The sequence below is a fragment of the Orbicella faveolata genome, unplaced genomic scaffold (assembly GCF_042242905.1).
Source record: "Orbicella faveolata isolate gen_17 unplaced genomic scaffold, um_ofav_v1 contig_2, whole genome shotgun sequence".
Lineage (NCBI taxonomy): Eukaryota > Metazoa > Cnidaria > Anthozoa > Scleractinia > Merulinidae > Orbicella > Orbicella faveolata.
Window position 1 is genome coordinate 6,158,202 of NW_028301547.1, and position 16,221 is coordinate 6,174,422.

The window sequence follows — 16,221 nt, forward strand, 5'->3', positions numbered from 1 at the left end:
AAAAGACATGTTAATCAGATTCTACCTCTGCACTGAAATTGTTCGAGTTGGAGCTTCCTGTACAATTTAAGCTCCATATTGGCAGCAGGTGAATAAAAAGGGAGCAACGAAGGAGAAATCAAATACAACATATGCCTCACTCCTCGATGTATCAGGCCGAATTTAGTAAATATGCGAAGTTTCGTAAGAATCCTTTAGAAACTCATTAAAATAAGGACCGCAAACTTGCCAATCTTAATAATTAAAGACTTGGATGTCTTGAGGCGTTTAGAGCAGACAGTATACCGTGTTCATTACGTGCAAATTCGATGCAAACATTCCCTTAAGCATGACAATTACCAGACTTCTGTTGCTTAAGTCTTTGGTCATAAGTAAATATACTACACTGACGTTAAAAACTAGCCAATGAGCGCACGAGAAATTTGGCAGTAATTGTTTGTGTAGGAAATTCACAGCGTATGAGGATCGTAGAGAATTTTGAATTCCTCGATTCTCTAGTTTTGAAATTCCCCATAATTCACCCTGTTTGCCACAAAAATTTTGCATAAACTATTGTTGTGAAATTCTCTTAGGAACATGCAGACCTCCCAAGAGTATTTAAATATAAATGTTTATGGGAAATTTGGGGGCAAACGGAGTGGATTATGTGGAACTGGAAAACTGGAAAACAGCATCATTCCATACATTAGGTCAAAGGCGAGACAATGAAGTAGCCAAAGAAGAGGAAGAGAACTAATTATCTCCAAAGTATCCCGTATGAGAATATTTCCGAAGTTAGTACGAGGAAACTTCCGATGGCCATCCTAGATATTTCGAAGGCGATCGCAAATCGAAGTCACTGTACTTAAATAAAAGGCCTTTTGCACTCACTGTGCACAAGCAGTAGTTAGATTGTTGACCTGACGGTCCAATTTTCAGTTGGCTTTGGTGACTAAAAGTTATAGTAGCCGCAGTAATCAACTGAACAAGTTTTAAACATCTGTCCTCTTATTGATAGCAAATTGCGTGCGACACCACACAGCAGTTACAAGCCTCTCAACACTAAGCTCTCACATCAACATTAATATTCAATTCGTAATGCGCACTATTGTGCATGTGAGCATGGTCTTTTAGTTGGAGCTGAAAGCTAAGCGACTTATCTTTTTTTTTTTTTTCACATTTTAGTGCCAAAGATTTATTATTTTACCGTTGCTTTCAACCGACGCAAATGCCGCAATCGGTGCAAAAAAAAAAAAAAAAAAAAAAGTAGGAAACTCGAATGGAACCTTTGCTTTCTGAAAATTCCTGATCAATGTTCACTTACGAAGTGCTGACTTCTCCACAATGTTCGTCTTTATGGCTATCAGTTGTTCTATTTGGTTAGCTTGATAACTTTTCAGCCTACAGAACCAGAACTCCTTACATAATATTATAAGTATTTCGTGTTCAGATGAAAGGTTTCATGCATGAATAAATTGTAACCACTGTGCTTGGCCAATGTCGATTGCATTGTTGACATATAGTGTACTCGCAGACGATTTTTATCGTGTTAGTTTCACAGAAGCCTCCTTGTTGGTTAGGGAAGACTCCAACTGGAAAATTGAATGAGTAGTGGTAGATGTAGCGACGGCCTTGCTTCATACTGGCTTGCAAACCTGAACGAAGCTGAATGATAACTGTATTAAAGAGAATCTGCGGTGACAACGCATTTTCAAAAAACAGCGATCGCTCCGGATCAATTTCTTCATGAAGTGTAAAAGGATAATGCCTTTCGATGACATCCTGCCGTGCCCGGTTAGGTATTTCCACTTGATTTAAGGTGGCTTCACAAGAGGAACACTGTGCATGTGAAGGATTCATTGTCATCGATGCTTAGGCGTAGACAAGTTTTATAAGCTGCGCATGGCTTTAAGATTCTCTGTCGACCGGTATGCAATGCGAACGTCACCCGATTTTTCGTTGGTTATGATAAAAACTTAAAAGTAACCTCCAGTTAAACAAATAAATCTGAAGATTGAAATAAGTAACAGAACTGTACGATTCTTCTCAGGATAAATCGTCAGATTGCTTTTAAAAAGGCAGCATCGATTTGACGGGATTGCCGAGAAACCACTTCATATTCTTTTTTTCTGGTATTCACTACTGGGAGAAAATAAACCTCAAGTGCTAACATCGCGTTGGATACGTTGCAGGTGCAAGCCCCTACTAATTGTGTTGGGACGATGGACGTACTAAATTATTTATTTTCTATCATGGCCTGAAAACACTCAGGCCATGATAGAAAACAACTCTCAACAGACAGAAATTCCCCTGTAAATACTGTAGCGTCTGCGACGCAAGACATATCACAATTGTCCTTGCCCAACATTTGTATTTCTCGTTCGATTGCAGCTATACATTTTTTAATTACCACGTACTCTCTGGAAATTTTATCCTCTTTCCTGGTTAGCAATGCATAGACATACCTTTTTATTTCACTCCCAAGTCCATGAATGCTACTGTAGTAGTTGATGAGTTTACGCTTCAATAGGAACCCGTACAAAAAAAAAAGTTTGAAAAACTTTTTTGAAATAACAAAGAGAAAAACATTGAAAGCTGTAAAAGTTGCAATATTTGATATATATTGAACTGGACTTACTTTCCCGGCAAACATTAGTTGATGTTGGGATACTTGAAATACCTTGAGCGGGAATCTCAATTTCGAGGCAAAAATAAGTTATAAATCCTTAAAAACCTCAGTAAGGGAGAGTCAAGAGTACTGCGTATAATAAGATCCACCATACCGTTAATAGCTGTGCTTTGTGTGCTGTCTGCATAATTAATGAACTATATTCCGATCTGTTGGCTGTTGAGCCTAACCCGTCTTTTATCATTGGCTACATACATAAATTATTTTTTGGCAGGCGCTTTTAATATAACCCGCTCCGGATCAATTTCTTCATGATGTGCATTAAGATAATGCCTTTCGATGACATGCTCCCGTTTCCGGTTAAGTATTTCCACTTGATTTAAGGTGGCTTCACAAGAGGAACACTGTGTATGTGAAGGATTCATTTTTATCGGTGCTTGGGCGGCGACATGTTTTATAAGCTGCGCATGGCTTTAAGATTCTCTGTCGACCGGCATGCACTGCGAACGTCACCCGATTTTTCGTTGGCTATGATAAAACCTTAAAAGTAACCTCTTAAACAAATAAATCTGAAGATTAGAATAAGTAACAGAACTGTATGATCCTCCTCAGGAACGTAGGTACACTGAGGCATGTGTTCCGGCAAATCTCCGTTTGCTTCACAGATTTCCTGCTAAATAGCTACCTTTGTTATGCAATTGCTTAAATCGAAGAGAATTTCATCTCGCGTCGTTCGCGTCTCGTGTGGTTCAAGCGAGTTTTCTTTTTCAAAATGTTAATAATTTGCTTTAAGGGGGCCCTTCTTGACTAAGACTGTTCTTAAAACCTTGCACTGTTCTCGTGTTCAAAGCCGTGTTTTAATTTTAAAAGAAAGACAGTTTAGAGCGCTCGTTGCGACAGTATAAACAAGAAGAAATCATGAAAAATTAATGAAAAATTTATCTGCAGTCGATTCATATTTATTCATGAGAGGATTAAATTATTTTTACAACGTATAGGTGAGTACCATACTGACAAATCTAAATTGGTTAGGCCAAGTTAAAAAAAAAAAACAAAAACAAAAACAAAACATATTTTGCATAAGCGTAGAAGATTTACATTCACTCTCTCTAAAATGGAAATTTACAAAGATAAATTGTCAGATCGCATTTAAAATGACAGCATCGATTTCATGGGATTACCAAGAAACCACTCCATATTTTTTTCTGGTATTCTTTACTGGGAGAAAATAAACCTCAAGTCTTAAGATCGCGTTGGACACCTTGCAGGTGCAAGCCCGTACTGATTGTTTTGGTTCGACGGACGCACTAAAGTATATATTTTCTATCATGTCCTGAAACAACTTAAAGATAACTTTCGTCAAATTTCGGCTACAGTCATCAATCCTCAAAATCTCTGTTCTCGCCGTCCGCCTGTCATTCTTTCAGCATAGCCTGCGTTGCAAACGGAAATTTCCCTGTAAATAATGTAGCGTCTGCGGTATCTCAGGATTGCCCTTGCCCTACATCTGCATTTTTGGCTTGCGCGATTGCAGCTATATATATTTTTTAATTATCATGTTTTCTCTGGAAGATGTTTCCTCTTTCCTGGTTAGCAATGCATAGACATACATACATTTTTTTCGTTCATACTTGCTCTTTACCGGCTCTTTTTTTTAAATTTGCAATTTCGTAATACTCATGTTTCAAGTGATTAGAGCTTTTGCATCAAAGTTCCCCTAGGCAGCATAACCATGACACTGTACCATAGACACCTTTATCTTCAGTTGGTAAGCCTGCTTTATTCGAAGATTAAGGTATATACGTAGAATGCAACTATTTGATGTTTATGACCACACGCAATTTTTTTTTTAACGACTGCACTTGCAACCGAGTGAGAGTCCGTCCAGAGAGATTTTGCATGTTTTTTGTTATGAAGGTTAATGTACCTGATAACTAAGAACTGTGCTATGTTGCCCTTTGAGGGCGAGGAGGATGTTGTAACGACGTATTAGTGTCCCCCTAGCGAGGAAAGTGAAAAATGTTATGGTTGGCGGTACCTTGAGCAATTGCACCATTTTTTTTCGTTAATCTTGAACGTCTTTTTTTTTTTTGAAATGTTTATAGGTATAGTGTAGTTGACCAGGAGTCTGATGAGTTTCGACAACTATTGCTGACTGGCATATTTGACAATAATCGTAGGCAGCGTAATCATATCAAGGAACTTTGTCCTAAACTTTCAATAACTGTGGGTGTCTTGTGTAAAGCGAGCATTTTGTCTATAGAAGCATTCTTCTAATGCCTTCTTACTCTCTTATTTATCCTTTCCTCACTTTAAGTGTCCATGTCTGGGGTTTAATTTTTTGTTTTTTTTTTCATTTGTAGCACCATTATTTGTTATACAAACGAAGGCAATTAAAATTTATTTCTTTTCCTTAACCTAGATCTCATTCTGAACCTCCATTCCAATCTCTTAACTTACTTTACCTTAGTGAAATTGTTAAATCACAGGTACATGTACCTTCCTCCTTTTATAAGAATTGTCATGCGGACTACAACCTCCATGTATGAACGACTATTTCTATTTTCCCTTTCAGTTCATCCTTATTCTACGAGACAATAGTGCGCTAGAAAGCTTTATGTAAACTCAGTGGATACCAGCCAGTGTGGATTACGCTCCCTAAAGCTATTGGTTCTCGCCTTTGTAATTACAACAATTCCAACAAATATTGCTAGTCCAAATTCTCTTTCAATCTTTCGTAAAACCCTTACGAACTCTATGCTTGACAATGATGCATATTAATTATAGTCTAGCACACGAAGATGCTTTTCATGTTAAAGAAATTGTTCTTACTCTGTGTGCTTCATCCACTTGATTAGCTTTGCTATTTGGATGACCTTAACTTTCTTATTATTAATACTGACCATTAATATTTCCTATTTCCTTATTTTTAATGTGTGTTGATTTATCAATTGGTAGTTTGTGGTCTATAGTTAGCTGAGCTGAGTTCGATAAAAGAAAAAAGTGGTTTCAAATTTGATTTGATTTCTATGGAAAAGTGGATAGACTGTAGCATATACTGTAGTTCTGTCACCACAGCAGCAAGATTAGAGTGAATAATTTTTAAATTAGTCACTAGAAGCTGGTTTAAATTTTCCTTTATTTTTAACACCATTTTTTGTTATACAACAGAAAGCAATTGAAATTTATTTATTTTTTCTTAACCTAGATTTCATTCTGAACCTCAATTCCAATATTTCAACCTATTTAACCTTAAATGATATTCTTATAGATCACAGGTACCCTCCACCGTTTATCAATTATGTTGTGGACCGCTACCTCCATGTTTCAATAACTATTTTCATGTTGCATCCTGAGTTCATCCCTATCCTACACGACAATCGTGTACTGGGATGCTTTACGTAAACTCAGTGAATAACACCCAATTTGGATAACGCTTCCTAGAACTTACTGCATGGTTCTCATCTTTGGAATTCCCTGCCAACGAATTTAAGTAAGTCAAATTCATTTTCAATCTTTCGTAAAGCCCTTAAGAACTCTATGCTTGACAACTCTACGTAATATTTATAGCCAAGCATATGAAGAGATACTGTTTATCTTAAAGTAATTCGTTTTACTCTGTATGCCTCATCCATTAAATAAGCTTTGCTACTTGGATATGATGCTGACAATCTTGCAATTACTACTATTACTATTTCCTGTTTCCTTATTTTTAAACGTGTTTTGATTTATCGATGTTGTAGTCTGTTGTCCATAATTCGATCAGTTGAGTTAGCTAAAAGAAAAATTGACTTCAAATTTGATTTGATTTGTACGGAAAAGTGGATAGATTGTAGGAAATGGTGTAGTTCTGTCATCCAAAACAACAAGGTTAGCTATCAAGAATTTACAAAGCAGCCACTAGAAGTCGCAGAACATTATGGAGAAGTCAGCACGTCGTAAGTGAACATTGATCAGAAATTTTCAGCAAGCCGAGGTTCCATTCGACTCGTCTTTGTCTTTATGGCTATCAGTTGTTCTATTTGGTTAGCTTGATAACCTTTCAGCCTACAGAACCAGAACTCCTTACATAATATTATAAGTATTTCGTGTTCAGATGAAAGGTTTCATGCATGAATAAATTGTAACCACTGTGCTTGGCCAATGTCGATTGCATTGTTGACATATAGTGTACTCGCAGACGATTTTTATCGTGTTAGTTTCACAGAAGCCTCCTTGTTGGTTAGGGAAGACTCCAACTGGAAAATTGAATGAGTAGTGGTAGATGTAGCGACGGCCTTGTTTCTTACTTGCTTGCAAACCGGATCGAAGCTGAATGATAACATTATTAAAGAGACTCTGCGGTGATATAGCATTTTCAAAAAACAGCGATCGCTCCGGATCAATTTCTTCATGAAGTGTAAAAGGATAATGCCTTTCGATGACATGCTTCCGTACCCGGTCAGGTATTTTTACTTGATTTAAGGTGGATTCACAAGAGGAACACTGTGCATGTGAAGGATTCATTGTCATCGATGCTTGGGTGGCGATATGCTTTATAATGCGTGTCTTTATGACTCTCTGTCGACCGGCATGCAATGCGCGCTTAGCCGATTTTTCGTAAGCTAAGAATCCAACAATTTGTTGGCGTCGATCGTTTCGCTCTACAATCCTTTATAATCCGAAGCATCCATCTAAGATATTCGACATGTCTTGCCTTTAACGACAAGGTTCATCACTCCCTTTAACATCGAGGAGAACATCTGGCAGTAAATTGTCTGTTTGTTACATACTTAAGAAGTTAAACCACGGTCGTTACGATGTTTATTTGCGAAGAACCTCGGTGGAAGGTTTGGACCATGGAGGCTCTTCAACAGAATTGTGCTAGCAAATCTGTCTAGGACCGGCGAAAAGCAATTAAGAAGTACTCGGATACATGAAAAAAAAATACTCCTGTCTACTTCAGTAAGTGGCAGTGAATTTATTTTATTTTCGATCGCATTACTAGCCTTGGGAAAAGACTGTAGCTTCGCTTGTTGATTCATCCAATTATATTAATGAAGCCAAGTGCGACCTTATTGCTGACTCTTCACTCTATTCTTGGTTTGAATGTATAAGAAATGATTTATAAAAAATGAGTGTTAATGCCATCGTATTAATGCCATCGTTGGTTGTTAAAACAAATAAGTTTTTGTCCGTCAGCATGCATGTCGAAACACAAAACTTTGCCCTCGGAAGATATTATTTTGCAGATGCTTTTAATATAATCCGCTCAACGGGCATGATCTCGATCAAAATCGTTTCAAAATGTTTCACATGACAATAATACATCCTTTTTTTCCCCTTGATACTCGCTCTTGGTTTTTAATTCGCAATCTGGTAGTATGCGAATTATCTCAATTCCACCGGTTTCGCGGAAAAGTAAGTACACTTGGTTGTCATAGTGACGGTATTGTTTTCGGTGTGAAGCAATATATATATTTTGACACCTTTACAAAGAATTGGATGCCAGGGGACGCTTGTCCCCAAAGGTTACGTACTTCAAATCTTAAAACCATCAGTGCTAAATTTAAAGGTATGATTGATAGTATATATCACATAAACATTTAAAGTAATGATTAAAAAATTCAAAATTTCAGTGGTCAGGAATGGGAATTTCGTTTTCCTTATATCGGTCACAAAGTCAACCGCAATCCACCACCATCTTTTTGTCTCTGAATTGCACAGAAACGTTACTATAAAAACCCTAACTAATCGAGTTCGAGGTCTGCACTGTACGTTACAGGTATGTTTAGTAACTGTAAGTTAAGTTCCTCTTCGATTTATCGCCCAAGCGCAAACCGTGCAGCGTAAATAGAAGGGCCGATAAGGAGGATTCTTAACTTACAGCACACACCGAGAAGACGATTTTAGTCGTTTTGCCTCACCAACTGCTGTCATGGAGTCACGTGCGTGACTCTTTCAACTTGCGATTTTCCAGCCATTTAGTCAAGTACTTATTTTAAAATGTGGAATAGATTCCAGCGAGGGGCTGACAGACGCGGAGAGTTGGATACGCGCCTTTTCTTCCGTTGCAGCCGATGCCTCAGCACGCATTCCGGGCCTATTTTTTTTATTCAGCTGCCGACTTAAAATTACACAGAAAAACTTCTGTTGTTTTCAAGCAAATTCCCGTTCGCTTGTTGTTTAGGTTAATACCGGGCACGGGAGCAGATTAAACCACTGACAAATTTATACGTGCTAGCTGAAACTGCACTCAAACCAAGAGAATCGGAAACCGAAACGGTCAAGACAAAATCCGATAGGAAATCGAGCAACTTCCGTTTTTAGTGGACAAAAAACCCTGTACGAGAATAATTATTACAGTCCTTTTTGCATTTTTCTAAAAGCTAAAGATACAAATAACACGGAAAAGAACTTCCCATGGAAACTTGAGAAAATAAATGTCAAAGCTCAGAGATATTGTGGAGAATTTCATCATTAATTTCATTCCATCAGCAATTTCAAATGCTTCATGTGAACTTCAAAATCTGTCGCACAGAATTTTGCAATAATAATAATACCTTAATAATCGCGGTAAAAAGTTTTTGTCCACTTGTTACTCAAACTTCTGATGGATTCCTTCTTAAAACTTTCTATCTTAAGGAACTACTACCAGACTTTTTGACTTGAACTAAAATCTATCTGGAAAAGAGAATTTGCATGACATTTCTTTGTTTATAGAATCGCGATAACATTGTTATGGCAACCAAATGTTTCGAAAAAAATGATCTAAATTTTGAAATTTCGTCTGTTGCAATGCTTTGTACATTTTTTATGCAATATTATAAGGACACCTTTATCAGTTACTTGTGCATGGAAGCTAACTTTTGCTTTTCTCGCGTCAAATCTAAGAGGGCTGATAGAAGATGAAAATCGTGCTGTCATCACCAGGTTCAAAAAGTTTTCGATTTCAAAAAGTTACCCGTATCAAGAAGGTTGTTGAGAACACCAGTAGTAGCTCGGGAACTCAACGACTGAACAAAGTGTCACGCAAAGCTACAGAAAACAAGGTCAACAAAAAGACATCGATTGCGATATGTTTCGCTTTACCGCAGAGACTTGAGACACAGATGGATGAAAAGTTGGCGTAAATTCTATAATCTATTATTTATTTACTTCTATTTGAAACTACACTTCAGAAAATTTGTAGTTGCCCCCCTTTTCTGGTTAAAAATACTTAGACATGCCTCTTGTTCCTTTTCTAAATCCATGAATACACCTGTAGCGGTTGTCGAAATTACGTTTCAACATGAATCTGAAAGTTAAACGTTTGTGAAACTTTCTAAAATGGTCGATTAAACAATTTAAAGGGATAAAAATTGAAATATTTGAAGTAACTTGTAGTTATTAGTTTGTAAAACATAAGAGCTCTTCTCTGAAAATATAGAGAATCATGCCAAAATGAAATTCACAAGTGTCAGTCTCTCAGCACTAGGAGTACCCTTCTCTGGGCTCACAGCTTTATCTATTGCCTGTTGTGCGGATATGTTTTAAATTATGCATTGGTTTAACTTCTACAATGTTCGCTCACAGAAACTTTTGTTATTGGCGCTCGCTTTTAGCAGAACACACCCAATAGGACTTTCTTCTATATGCTTTTCTTCACTCTTTCAGAGCTTCTAAGCTCTCCTGGGGCGCTTAGCCGTACACTGCAGCGCAAATAACTTTATCTAAGAAAGAAAATTGTTTGTTATTAAATTAAATCGAAGCTAAAAATTTAATTTATAGATAAGATAAGAGCGACTTGATTCAAGGGACTTGAATCTTCCGTGGCAACCAAGTTTTTGACGGCTCTTCCCAAATTTGGCCACAATTTTCGGTTTTGTACCGTGCGTATCTTTTTAAAGAGTTTTAGCACTGATTTGAAGTGCGGCCATTTGAGCCATGAACAACTGGCGCTTTTTCTATTTTTTTTTTTGTGATAACAATAGAATAAGGGCCCTTGAATTAATGTAAAGGCTTAGCATCTTTACATCTTCAATCTTTTCAGCATTTGAAGATCCCTTTTCTTATTTTTACCACAAAAAAATGCTAAGTGTTCATATTACTGTAATATTTATGGACGGTTTTCCTTAAAATCCAAGATGTAGTTTGTTGGTGTGTTTGTCCACATAATCCTGAATATGGAATCTAAACTAAATTTAGCTACAGCTTTATCTAAGAAAGCAAAAATCTATATTCAGAAACGAGAAAAGACTGCAGGAAATGACTCTGGCTACTAAATAGTGTCCAGTCCTGTGGAGTTCTACTCTACTGTTCTAGTGTTGCAAACCTCCTCAGCTCTAAGCTGTCACAGTTATAATAATATTCAATTTGCACTGCATCCTGTGACAGTATGAAATTTTTGTTGGAAATGAAAGCAAGCGGCTTAGATATTTTCATATTTTAGATTCAAAGATATATTATTTCACGTTTGTTTTAACTGACTCAATTGCACACGCGTATTATCGCTACCATCGTTGCAAAAGGAAAGATTCTCTGCGATCGTTAATTGATCATTGATCGTTGATAAAATCGGGTTAAAGGAAACCACTCTCCAGCGATCGTAACGGCTGTAAAATTAACCACAACAGTCTTTTGTAAAACTACAACTCAAAATGGACATCAATTGACAACTTGCCTACTAATTCACTGAAAAATGGTTGATGTCTTGAGGAGTTTAGAGCAGACAGTATACCGTGTTCATTACGTACAAATTCGACGCAAACATTCCCTTACGGGCCCATTAACCGATCTTTTCGAGCCGTTGCTAAGGAAAATTTAGTCTCATCTAACCTCCTCATTTTTAGTTAGTTCAGAGTTATTTCATGTGTTTCAACTTTTTCATGACCAGTAACACTAGTTATGACGTCATCAGGCCACGCCCATGGTCATGTGACTAATACAGAAAAAAGGCAAAGGCTCCCAGGCAAATTACTTTCTCGGGATTTTTTTCATTGATTTAATATTTTAATTTAAATCCTCATTACGCTATGCATCGATATTGTTTCATTTCTAAAAGGTCAGATTTTGAGAGCATTTCAAAATTTTGAAAAATTCGTAATTTTCTGAAAAAAGCATGATTTCGAAAAAGGAATGCATAGCTATGTTGCCAAGTTGGCTTTAATCGAAATTCGTCGAAGAAGGCTGGATTTAATGAAAAACCGCGTTTCCTTTAGCATTTAAAGAAACCGGAAGTGCGCCTGATATCTATTGGAAGTTACCCTATCAGCGCGTGCGCAATTTACACTACCAGCACACTTCAGTAAGATCAAACAAAGCCACACGGAGTTAGTTTTTCTCTTTCTATTGCTCTTGTTTTTCTGTCTTTCTCTTATTTTGTCTTTGCTTGTACTTCTTTTATTTTGCATTTTGCGAAACACAAAGAAAAACATCTAAAATGTACGCGAATTTGCAAGTTTTTGAGTTGTTTTTATTTTCCCTGCTCAGGCTGACGTAAGTGACCGGAAGTGAAATTTCACCTCCTTAGCAACGCGCGCGAGCGCGCGCATGAATCGGTTAATGGACCCTTAAGCATGACAATGACCAGACTTCTGTTGCTTAAGTCTTTGGTCATAAGTAAATATACTACACTGACGTTAAAAATTAGCCAATGAGCGCACGAGAAATTTGGCAGTAATTGTTTGTGTAGGAAATTCACAGCGTATGAGGATCGTAGAGAATTTTGAATTCCTCGATTCTCTATTTTTGAAATTCCCCATAATTCACCCTGTTTGCCACAAAAATTTTGCATAAACTATTGTTGTGAAATTCTCTTAGGAATATGCAGACCTCCCAAGAGTATTTAAATATAAATGTTTATGGGAAATTTGGGGGCAAACGGAGTGGATTATGTGGAACTGGAAAACAGCATCATTCCACACATTAGGTCAAAGGCGAGACAATGAAGTAGCTAAAGAAGAAGAAGAGAACTAATTATCTCCAAAGTATCCCGTATGAGAATATTTCCGAAGTTAGTACGAGGAAACTCGGAGACTTCCGATGGCCATCCTAGATATTTCGAAGGCGATCGCAAATCGAAGTCACTGTACTTAAATAAAAGGCCTTTTGCACTCACTGTGCACAAGCAGTAGTTAGATTGTTGACCTGACGGTCCAATTTTCAGTTAGCTTTGGTGACTAAAAGTTATAGTAGCCGCAGTAATCAACTGAACAAGTTTTATACATCTGTACCCTTATTGATAGCAAATTGCGTGCGACACCACACAGCAGTTACAAGCCTCTCAACACTAAGCTCTCACATCAACATTAATATTCAATTCGTAATGCGCACTATTGTGCATGTGAGCATGGTCTTTCAGTTGGAGCTGAAAGCTAAGCGACTTATTTTTTTTTTCACATTTTAGTGCCAAAGATTTATTATTTTACGGTTGCTTTCAACCGACGCAAATGCCGCAATCGGTGCAAAAAGAAAAGTAATGTGCTGCCATCGTTGCGATGATATGGAAACCACTCTCTAGTGATCGCAGTTATCGTTCTCAAGAATTGCAGAGATCGAGCAATCATTTTTAATACCAGTAGTTGAAAGGATCTCTGACCTTTTTCCGTGACAATCACAGCGATCTATAGAAAGCAGCCTTTAGTTTCTTCTCAACAAGTTATCCATTGGATTCATCGACTGCGTTCCTTTGTCCGATCCGATATTTCATTATTTCCATCATAATACTAGCTCAGGACTAATTCGTCTCTCAGAACATATTAAGTACAAAAAAGAGGAAACAAAAACAAAAACAAATAATGTGCTCAAAGTATTGGGCTGTGGCGAAATCAAAGAATTCTTAAGTCCCAAAATGGCAGGAAAAAATTATGAATTTTCCGCATCGTTTAGTTCATTACATGTAACACCCTCAAGTAAATACTAAAAATGACTTTTATGCCCAGCTTGAGGTAGTAGCAATTTTTTTTTTTTTCATTAATAGGGAAAATGTTTAAGGAAAGTCTTTTAACAAAAAAAGCACGCCATTTTGTTTTCTAATTGGTGCAGGAAAAATTAACCACAACACTCTTTCATAAAACTACATCCCGAAATGGACATTAATAGCCAACTTACCAATCGAAAGACCTCCTAACTCACTGGAAAATGGCTTCTGGCTTAAGATGGCTGCTAACAGTTTCAGCACTTTGTAGCAGTTATACTTTAACTGATCAATACTACCACAATTTATCAAGCGCGGATGTTAAAATACTGGTATCTCACAAATACCCTATCATTGTTAAACAAACTGTGTCATCTTTCTGGCATAATAGGTTACCATGGCAGCGATGAGGCCTTTTAAAACACCCTTAATTTAAGTTTTAAGTTTATAATTGAAAAACGGCTCAGCGAGACCCACTTTTTTAATTACCGAATTGTAATAAACAGTTTAAGATGAAATGTTTAGTTTGTGTTGGGCTTAAAAAATTCTGTAAGTAGCGTTCAGTATCATTTTAAAGTTTTGGAAAATTTGAAATGGCTTGACAAAGAGCGGTAGTATTGATCCGTCAAAGTATAAGTGCTGGAAACTATTGGCAGCCACCTTAAGGCGTTTAAAACAGACATTATTCCGTGTTCAATATGTGCAAATTTGACGTACACATTCCATTTTAGCATAACTTCTGTTGCTACCAAAAGGATTATCATAAATGGAAACTAGCAGTCTTTTATCTTAGACCACCAACGTTGTCACACCATTAGCGGTCGACTAAACAGTCATGGGTGAACATACTACGTTGACGATAAAAATTGTCCAATGAGCGTGGGAGAACTTTTACAGTTATTGTTTGTTTAGGGTATTCAGAGCAAATTTGTTACAGAGAAATTTGAAGTTCTGGAGGAAAAGCTTATGAAGCGGCATCGATTTATACATTAGGTCAAAGGCAAGAAATTAGATATTTCAACAGGAGAAGAAAAGAAAAAAATTTATCCAAATTATCTCAGATACCATTTGATACTGTCGAAACGTCGTTCGTTTACAGCGTTAGTTTTTATCACGAAAACATAATATTTTCGTTTTTTCTTATTTTTCGGCCTATTTTACCACATTAATATTCGGTGTGCAAGAAATGGCTAAATTGAGAGCGTTACTATATTGCTAGCTTATAACATAACGTAACGTAACATAACGTAACAAAACGTAACGTAGCATAGCGTAATGTAACGTAACGTAACATAACAGCTAAAGTGATTTCAGAAAAGCCGACTCTGCACTTTTCTTTTCTTTTCGCGAATATCCGATGCCCGTGACACGAAATTGCCATTCAGCTCAGTTGTATTAGTGGTCTCAAATTTGATTTGTATAATTTCAGTATCTCGATTTTTTAACTTATATTTCAAGAAGTAAATTTTCTCTTTTCTGCATTATCACGTAGGGGCCAAACCACCCCCCAAATGTTTCGTCAGTTCTTGGGTATTTCACATTATTTCGCATTACTTAAAAAGTATTGACTCTTTCTGCACCAAACTTGGCAGATGAGCAGGAGACCTATTGCCAATTATATTTACGTGAGAAATGTCAGTAAATGTCAAAGTTGTGACGTCACAGTGATGAAGTCATGTTTTTTGCCACTTTTCAAGTTTTTAACATGCATATTTTTTACAATGTGTTCGAAAGAGCACATCAAGGGGAGTTGAAACCCGAAAAAATTTTGTCCATATCACAAAAATTAAATGAAATATGGCATTTTTAAATATGAAAAATAACTCTACAAAAAATATGGGGTCCCCCCCTTGAGAAAAATCCCCAAATTGGAGCCGTAATTTTGTCCAGCAAATGCAGCTATGTTGCACATGTGATGTGCCAGATGACTAAAGCAAAAATAAAGAAGAAAATCGAGATAAAAAATTATCCCTCTAGTGTTATTGCGTTAAAATTAGTTTTGTTACGTCATAACCTGTGACGTCACCCGTTTTTTTACTGTTAATACCATCCTAACAAAGCCGAAAATCAAATTTCTAAAACCATGCGATTTTTGACAACATCAAGCTCTCTATTTTTCTAGATTATTAGCCTTCTTAGAATAAAACTGAAAAAAATAAACCAGAGAGACTGACTTAAGAAGGACAGTATGGTTAAGCAAATTCCGGCGGGGACAACAAAAAAATATTTAACTTACCATACCTCGAAAAATAATCATCATAGCAAAAAACGGTTTCCGGCATTTTACTCCTCAAGTCAAGGCCTTTTCAATGACAATCTTTTTATCAGATTTTACAAAAAATTATAGCACGTTTTGGTGACGTCATCAATTATGACGTCATAATCTGACATTTTGTCACAACTTTCAAATTAAAATAAACTGGAGAACAAAGAAAGCTGCCAAACTTGGTTCAGAAATATATAAACCAAGCAAATATAGCCTTCATGAAACATTAGGGGGTGGTTTGGCCCCTACGTGTATATTTTGATAACACTAGACAACAAACCAAAGGGCGATTTTTTAATCTCAATTTTGCCATTTCATCAATCAGAATAAAGTGACAGGAAATGACGATTTTTGAGCCCGGTTCCACTTGCATTTCGCGTTGTCAAAATTCTCCGCTTGAGAGGCCCAATTATTTTATAGCCCTTACTTTTTAAAAGAAATATCGTTGTTTTTTCGGTCGGTTATATTTTT